At 57.6% G+C, this 7,744-nt stretch overlaps 1 non-coding gene and 1 pseudogene across 1 annotated transcript; both read left to right on the forward strand.

Moving 5' to 3' along the window:
• The first annotated feature begins 5,223 nt into the window (after positions 1-5,223).
• Positions 5,224-5,376, forward strand: LOC129654416 (5.8S ribosomal RNA). The gene has a single exon (XR_008715488.1). It is a non-coding gene; the product is annotated as a 5.8S ribosomal RNA (ribosomal RNA).
• A 970-nt stretch (positions 5,377-6,346) lies between these two features.
• Positions 6,347-7,744, forward strand: part of LOC129654414 (uncharacterized) — a 4,549-nt pseudogene continuing 3,151 nt past the window's right edge.

Consider the following 7,744-nt stretch of genomic DNA (forward strand, 5'->3'; position numbering starts at 1 on the left):
TGGGCCCATGCACTGGCTGGAGAACTTACCTGGATTCGAGGTTCTGGGATTCCCGTCTGATGAGCCAGTTCTTCCCTGGCGGCAATCACCGGGAAGTGAACCCTCATGAAGGCCTGCACAAAGATCTTTGTTCTTGAAGGAGAGACGATGGTCCCCTTTCTTCGGGCCTCTCTGGCTGAGTCTTCTACCAAAGAAAGAACACACCGAGAGGAGAGGACGTTAAGGTCCATGGAACGTTCACAGCACAGATATCCTAGACGGTGTACAGGGGATGAAGAATCCTACACACCTGAATCACTACAGATGGCTCTGCAGCCAGGGCTGGGCTCTAAGGCATACACACACAGATGGATCACGTGCCTGGATCCATCATCAATGTGTGCGTGCACACACACACACACACACACATGCACACTCCACACACATGCATGTCCCTGTGTGTCTCTTTACGCCTCCGGTCTTGCCATAGAGTGCCCTGAAGCATGCTCCTCTGCTAAGTTTGCCTGGGCAGCCAGAGGCTAAAGTTCCCGATGGGGGCTGGGGAGGGAGTTCAAAGGGGGAAGAGTGCTGCCCGCCCATGCTGACTGGGGGCGTCTTGCCCCAATCTGGGACACTGATGGTTACAGCCACCAGATGGCCCTGTTTCCTCTCACACTTGGTGTTTCTGGACCTCTTGTGCTCATCCACCAGCAGAGAGAATTCTCTGGCAAGAGGGGGAGGGTTCAGGACACCCCTCTGGGGACTTGCTTTTGGAGAACATTGGCTAAATTACTTTGAGAGGAAGACTGAGGTGGAGGAGGTGCTGATGGTGGCATGGGTGTGGTCGTTGGCCCTCCTTCCCCATCTTGGTGCACATATTCAGATGGCGATCAGCTCTGCTTTAACCATCTTGTTCTTTGGTTTTGAAAATAGACCTAGGGACAGAGAGAATTCCTTCTCAGGAGAAAGGCCGCCAGATGCTTTCAGCTGACTTGGATAGGCATGGAGAGCCTGAAAGGGAGAACGGCTGAACAGGCCTCCTCCTTCAAGATGCTGTGGTGATGGGGCCTGTGGAAGAGAAGAAAGGGAAGTCTCAGTGCACCTGGGGGAGGACTCAACGGAGGAGCCCAAGCATGCTCCCCGCCCAGGGGAGTTGCCCCTGTGCCTGAGCAAAGCTGGGAGCGTGGGGACAGGTGTACATTTAGAAGTCACTTGGCTACACCCTGACAGCCAGGCTGAGAGGCAAGGGCAGTGGGGAAATCCCTCACTGCACCCCCACTCCACCCCCACCCCCACCTGCACTGATGCAGGAATCCAAGAAACATGAGCAAGAAGAAAGGAAACCAAACCCAGCGTCAAACAAAGGCAGCAAGAAATCTCACCCACCGAAGACCACAACACACTTTCCTGCCTTTTCCCACCAGTCTGGGGAGATGCCTGGGAAACGTCTTGATGGGGCTTCTCCCAGATTTCCCTCCATCACGGTGCCAATGGGAGGAAATCTTGCTTCTCAGGGCTAACATGAGTACTGGCCATATTTGCCATCACTGGTGAAAAAGGAAAGGAAAGGAAAGAAATCCGAAGTGAATCCCAACCAGGAATGCCTGATGGAAGGCAGAAGGCACTAGGCTAATGTGGAGATAAAGCCACTGAAGGAGGCGAAGCCACAGAGCTCCCCGACTCCCATTTCCACAGGAAGATGAGGATAAATAGCCCCATACCAGTCCCCCGTACTGCTGCCCCCTCAACCAACACCATCATCACAGAAAAGAGAAAGGAGAAGCCATGTGTGTGCCAAAGGAGCAAAACGAACAAACGATGCCTCTTTGGGCACACATGATGCCTGGGAAACATGGGCCCAGCCTATTGGTCCCTGCCATTCTTGGTGGTGGGTTGCGAAGTTTGTGGTGAACCCTTGGCCTCGAGATCCACAAATCCCCTGAGACATGATCCAATCCCAGAGACCGAGGGCAAATGTACCTGTTGAGATGCTGGAGGAGCCGGACGAAGCCATGGTGGGAGAGCCACACGGATGCTGCAGACTGCTGGCCTAGTGGGCCAGGACCCAGCAGCCCAGGACTTTGGAGAGCTTGAGGCAACTCTGCCCCAATTTATGTAAATAGGGTGGGTGCGTAGATGGAGGGTATGCCCCTGGCCTCTTTCCCAGCACAGACCATGGACAGAATCCCATGGAGTGAGTGGGCTTTCATGGGCCCTGACCGTATCACAGACCCCCAAGGTCTGCATTGGGCTGGGCAGGCCATTTTCGGCTTTGGTTTGTGGCACTCCCATCAGTAGGTGGGATCAACCCTGGGCTCAGGGGCCCTCAGCAGTGCACAGAGTGCTATTTGCCTGGGAATCCCTCTAGGTTCCTTTGAAGTGTCTGCCCAGGCCCCCTCTCCCATCCTGCCTTGCCTTCCAAAATGCTCTGGGTTTTCCCATCTTTTCACATTCCACAGTTCCATTGGCCTCAATTGCCTCTGTGGGCTTCTCCAATGCATCCCCAGACACTGGACACTCACTCCAGTGCTTTCTCCTAGCTTTCTTGCTTTCCTCCATTTCTCTGGTCCCTCCCTAACTCCTCCATGCTCTCTTGGCATCCTTTCCCTACAGCAGTCCCAGACTACCATGCCAAGGGCTTTGAGTTGCCTGGAACTCAAGGCTACTGCAAGAGACCTGAAGGGCCAGCATCTCGAATGGCACTCATGCCATTTGGGGCTTTTTCATGTGAATCCTGATGCCCACACCTCCCCAGCCCACCCTCCAGCCCGAGTGCCCTGGAGATACCCGTGAAAGGGGACAGTGTACCCCCTACTGCTAGGAAGGAGTTTCCACTAAGCCAAGGAAGGAATCATGGGCCTTCTGGACAGAAGGAAGCCCTGACCTGTGCCAACAAGGGGACAAGGAAACAGTGTGTTCTTTCTTAAAGAGATGGAGGGTGGCAAGGAGAAGAAAGAGGACATCAGGAGGCAGGAGGAGACAAAGAAGGAAGAAGGCTGCATGAAGCAACATGGGGGATGGAGGATGAGAGGCACTTCTCTTTTCCATGTGAACAGGGCCCAGTGAATTGAAAAGAAATGAACAAACCTCAACAGCACACCCACGGCCCTATTTAGCAATGTATTCTTTGGCCACCCAGGTTTATAAACCCACCACGGGGTTTCACATGGGAAGTTCCTATGTACTTCGAAACCACTGGGTCTATAAATTCAGGAACGGGATTGCAAGTACATAGCATCTGTATGTCTGCGGGTGTTGGGGGGATGCTGGTGGCAGGGTGAGCTCAGTCACTATACTCTGTGGGTCAGAGAGAGACACGGAGATGATTGGCCTTTGCAGATATACTGAGCATGTGTGTTCACATGGGCATGGAGTATGATCATGAAAGCAGTTGTGTGGGTAGGTCCCTACTGCTGGCTCAGAGGATCTGACCATGAGAAACCCGCCCTGAGCAGGTACCTTGAAACAGAGGGAAACGTGTCCCTGACACAGCACTTTAGGGATACCTGCAGGGTTTGCCAGTGGCTTGAAGCTGAGTCCAAGAAGCGGACTCAGAGCCCCCTCCCCCGACCACTCTCTCCTTCCCTCTGTCCCCAACTCTCCCTCCCTCCCTTCCCTCTCTCCCTCCCTCCCTCTCCCACTCAGCCTTCCCAAACTCTCTTCCTTCACCCCCACTCTCTCCCTTCACCCCTACCCTTTCCCTTCACCCACTGGGCCCCTCCCACATTGCATCTCCCAATATTCCACCTTTTCACTCCCCTGTCTCCCGCTCCCTTCCCTCTGCTGCCCCTGGCATAGGGAAGGAGTTCTCCTGTGTAGCCTGCTGAAATAATTGGACCAGAGGACAGAGGAGCCAGACCAAAAGAACCTGTGTGGTGCAGGGGGTTTCTTTATTGGGTCCATGGCATGTCCCCTCTTAGGCACCCTATTGGTCACTGCAATACTTGGGTTCCTTGAGGCTTCATGTGCGGTGTCCCTCTTGGGGGTGGGGGCGGTGAGGCCTAGCTTTCCAAAGATCCAGCTCTCGGGTTTGTCCCCAAAGTTGTTGTTAGGCATCCCGTCTGTATTCTCTCCTAACCCCACCCAAAACCGCCCCCCTCCGTGAGCTTCATGGCTCTGCATCCCAGGAAAGAAGAACTGAAAGGGGCTCGGGGGAGAACGTGTCCCTTCCTTCCTCTAGGTCTAAGCTGGAGGGCCTGGGGAGACTGGCAGCATGGCAAGGAGGGCCTGGTAATCATCCTCACTGAGTGGTGCTTCCAGAATTTCTTCAACTCCTTCTTCCTCTGCAGCTGCTTCCAGGGAAGATGAGGGCGTGTCCTGGATGGCTCTGGAAGCCAATATTTCCTCTAGGAGGCTGGGTGTCCAGGGGAGTGCTGGGTGGTCCCCTACAATGACAGTAGAGGACCCTGGGGAAGGCGCCTGCGTGTCTGGGATGACTGTGGCCGCCAGGAGCTCGTCTTGGAGGCTGGATGAGTCTGGGAGTGTGAGGTATGCTCCTTCATTGGCACAGGATACCAGGGAAGGCCCAGTCATGTCACGGATGCCTGTGTCAGCCAAGATTTCCTCTAAGAGGCTGGGTGTGCAGGAGAGACATGGATGTTGCACAGTGAATACAGAGGCTCCCATTGGTTGAAGGCCCCTATGAGTCACGGGCCGGCAGCACCAAGGCCAGTGTGCGGCCTTGGGTGGTGATGCAGTGGTTGGTGGTTGAAGTCACGGCCCATGGGGCGTTCTGTGCCCCTTGCCCGCCTCTCCTTTCCAGTTACCTAGCGCATCCCAGCACAGAGGTTTAAAGATCCCTGGGGGGTGTCGCCCATCCGCCTTGGGGTCGGGATGGTCAGGCCTGCTGGAAGTTGGGAGGTGCCTCCTGTCTCCCCTGGGCTCAGCCATCCCTTGAGGTGCCCAGATGGCGTGGCACATCATGGTCACTGACACCGTGGCCGTTGGGAGGGAGCTACCCTGCAGTCATCGTGTGGGCTGTGACTGTGTGCGGTGCATGTGCGCCCCCCCCCACCACGTTCCTGGGGGAGAGTTGGAATCCCCCTGGGCTCCTGTGGGGTGTCCAAGCACGCCCTGCTCCATTGTGTGAAACCTTTCCCATCCCTTCCGGTCTGCTGTTTTCTGTCTGACTTGGCTGGCCAGAGGCAACCCCTGCCCAACTCCAGGGAGGCATTGAGAGAGGGTGGGATGTGCCATGGCAAGGGCAGCTCTCCTGTGGAAACAAAACACTTGAAAACCCTGTACGACTTTTAGTGGTGGATCACTCAGCTCGTGCATCGATGAAGAATGCAGCTAGCTCCAAGAATTAATTTGAATTGCAGGACACATTGACCATGGACACTTCGAACACACTTGCAGCCCCAGGTTCCTCCTGGGGCCACACTTGTCTGAGTGTCACTTGATGATCAACTGCCCCTCCAGTGTGCGCATGTTGTGTGCTCGCCTTCCCGGAGGTCCTGTGGCTGGGGGTTGTCCTCGCAGGGCCTCTGGGCCCTCTGCCCCTCTAAGTGCAGACACGGTGTCCCCTGGCTCTGTGGCCTGGGGGACGCTGCCCAGAAGAGGGGAGAAGGGGACGTGAGGTCGCGCTGAGTCCCCTGGCCTGCCAGGCCTCTGTGATCGTTCTACCCTTTGAGAGCTTCCTCGCGCTGCAAGTGGCCTTTGGGTGTTGTTGCCCCTGGGGTATCGGGGGTTGGGGACGGTCTCGCGTCTCGCAGCAGGGGGCCCGAGGGGGTGGCGGGGTGGGATCGCTTCTTCAGTCTGCTGTCGTTCGCCGTCCTGCCCTTGTCGGTGGTGTTTCCTGGCTCCCGGCCGCCCCCTTGCTCTGCGGTGCCTTCCCTGCCTTTCCTCCGTGGCTCATGCCCGCTTCCCGCCCCCAGCGGCTCTCGCCTTATCGGGAGGGGCAGCTCGCACCCGAGACCCAGTCTTCTGGCCCCTGGGACACGTGCCCCAGCGGCGACTCGCGGGACGCCACAGCGTCTGCCCGCCGCTCCACGCTCTCCCCCCAGGCTGCGGGCATGCCACTGTTCACTCCAAGGAGCCTCCGCAGCAAAGGCGAGGTCTGTGGAGTGGGGAAAGGGGGTGCACTGTGGGTCGTTCGCCCGTTCGGGCTTCGGCGCCCTTGCGTGCCCCCACCCTTCCCCACTCTGTCCACCTCTGCTGCTCCCGCCCCATCTGTCCCATGATCGCTGGCTTGTGCTCCCGTCCTGCCCTTTCCTTGGTGTCTCCCTCTCTGTCCGCCACCGCCTCCCTGAGGGATGACGGGTAGGCGGTGGGTGGTAGGGTGCTGTGTGTGCATGGGGAGGGGGCCCGGGGTGGTCAGCTGCGGGTCTCTCTGACCCCTTCTTGGACTCCTCTCCTGGCGCCCTCTGAGACTCAGATCAGACATGGCAACCCGTTGAATTTAAGCATATTTGTCAGCGGAGGAAAAGAAACTAACCAGGATTCCCTCAGTAAAGGCAAATGAACAGGGAAGAGCCCAGCGCTGAATCCCCACCCTGCGGTGGGGTGCGGGACATGTGGCGGACGGAAGACCCACTCCCTGGTGCTGCTCATGGGGGGCACAAGTCCTTCTGATCAAGGCCCAGCCGGTTAATGGTGTGAGGCCAGTAGCACCCCGGGCACGCTGGGCCCGGGTCTTCCTGGAGTTGGGTTGCTTGGGAACGCAGCCCAAAGTGGGTGGTAAACTCCATCTAAGCCTAAATACCAGCACAAGACCGATAGTCAACAAGTACCATCATAGGGAAAGTTGAAAAGAACTTTGAAGAGAGAGTTCAAGAGGGCATGAAACCGTTAACAGATAAATGGGTGGGGTCCGCGTAGTCTGCTGGGAGGATTCAGCCCGGCCTTGGGTCCGGTCTTGCAGGCAGCCCGGCGGATCCTTCCCGCTCCCTGTTCCTCCCGACCCCTCCAACCGTCCTCCCTCCGACCCTCGCCACTCTTCCCTCCTTCTACAGGAGGAGGTGGGCGGCACCCTGGGTGCATTTCCACCGAGGTGGTGCGCCTCGACCGGCTCCGAGACGGCTGGGAAGGATGGTGGGAAAGGGGGCTCGGGGGTCCCTGCCATCACAGTGGCGGGTCCACCACCCCCGAGTGTTACAGCACCCCAGCAGCAGCGCTCTCCGAATCCCAGGGCCAAGGGATCCAGACCTATCACCGCGCTCTCCCCCATCCTGGCACTCCCCGCCGGGGATCATGCCAGTGTTTTTTTGGGGGCCGGGCCGCCCCTCCAAGGGCGCAACCACTTTCCCACCCCGGCTCGCCTCCAACCAGGTGGGTCGGGGTGGGGCAGACTGTCCCCAGTGCACCCCGGGCAGGTTGCACCGTCGGGCCAGGGGGTTGTTTCTTGGTCACGATGGTAGGCCAAGTGAGCGCACGGGGTCAGCGGTGATGTTTGCCACCCACCTGACCCGTCTAGAAACACGGACCAAGGAGTCTAACATGTGCCCGAGTCAGGGGCTCACACAAAAGACGCTGGGGTGCAATGAAGGTGAAGGTTGCCTTATCTGGCGGCTGAGGTGGGATCCCGAGGACTCTCCAGTCCACCGAGGGTGCTCCACTGGCCTGTCTTGCCTGCCACGCTGAGGAGGTGGAGCATGGTCACACATGTTAGGACCTGAAAGATGGTGAACTATGCCTGGGAAGGGCAAAGCCAGAAGAAACTCTGGTGGAGGACCATAGCGATCCTGACGTGCAAATCGGTTGTCCAACCTGGATATAGATAGGGGCAAAAGACTAATCGAACCATAGAGTTGCTGGTTCCCTCTGA

This window comes from Bubalus kerabau, chromosome 5, assembly GCF_029407905.1.
Source record: "Bubalus kerabau isolate K-KA32 ecotype Philippines breed swamp buffalo chromosome 5, PCC_UOA_SB_1v2, whole genome shotgun sequence".
NCBI classification, from domain to species: Eukaryota; Metazoa; Chordata; class Mammalia; order Artiodactyla; family Bovidae; genus Bubalus; species Bubalus kerabau.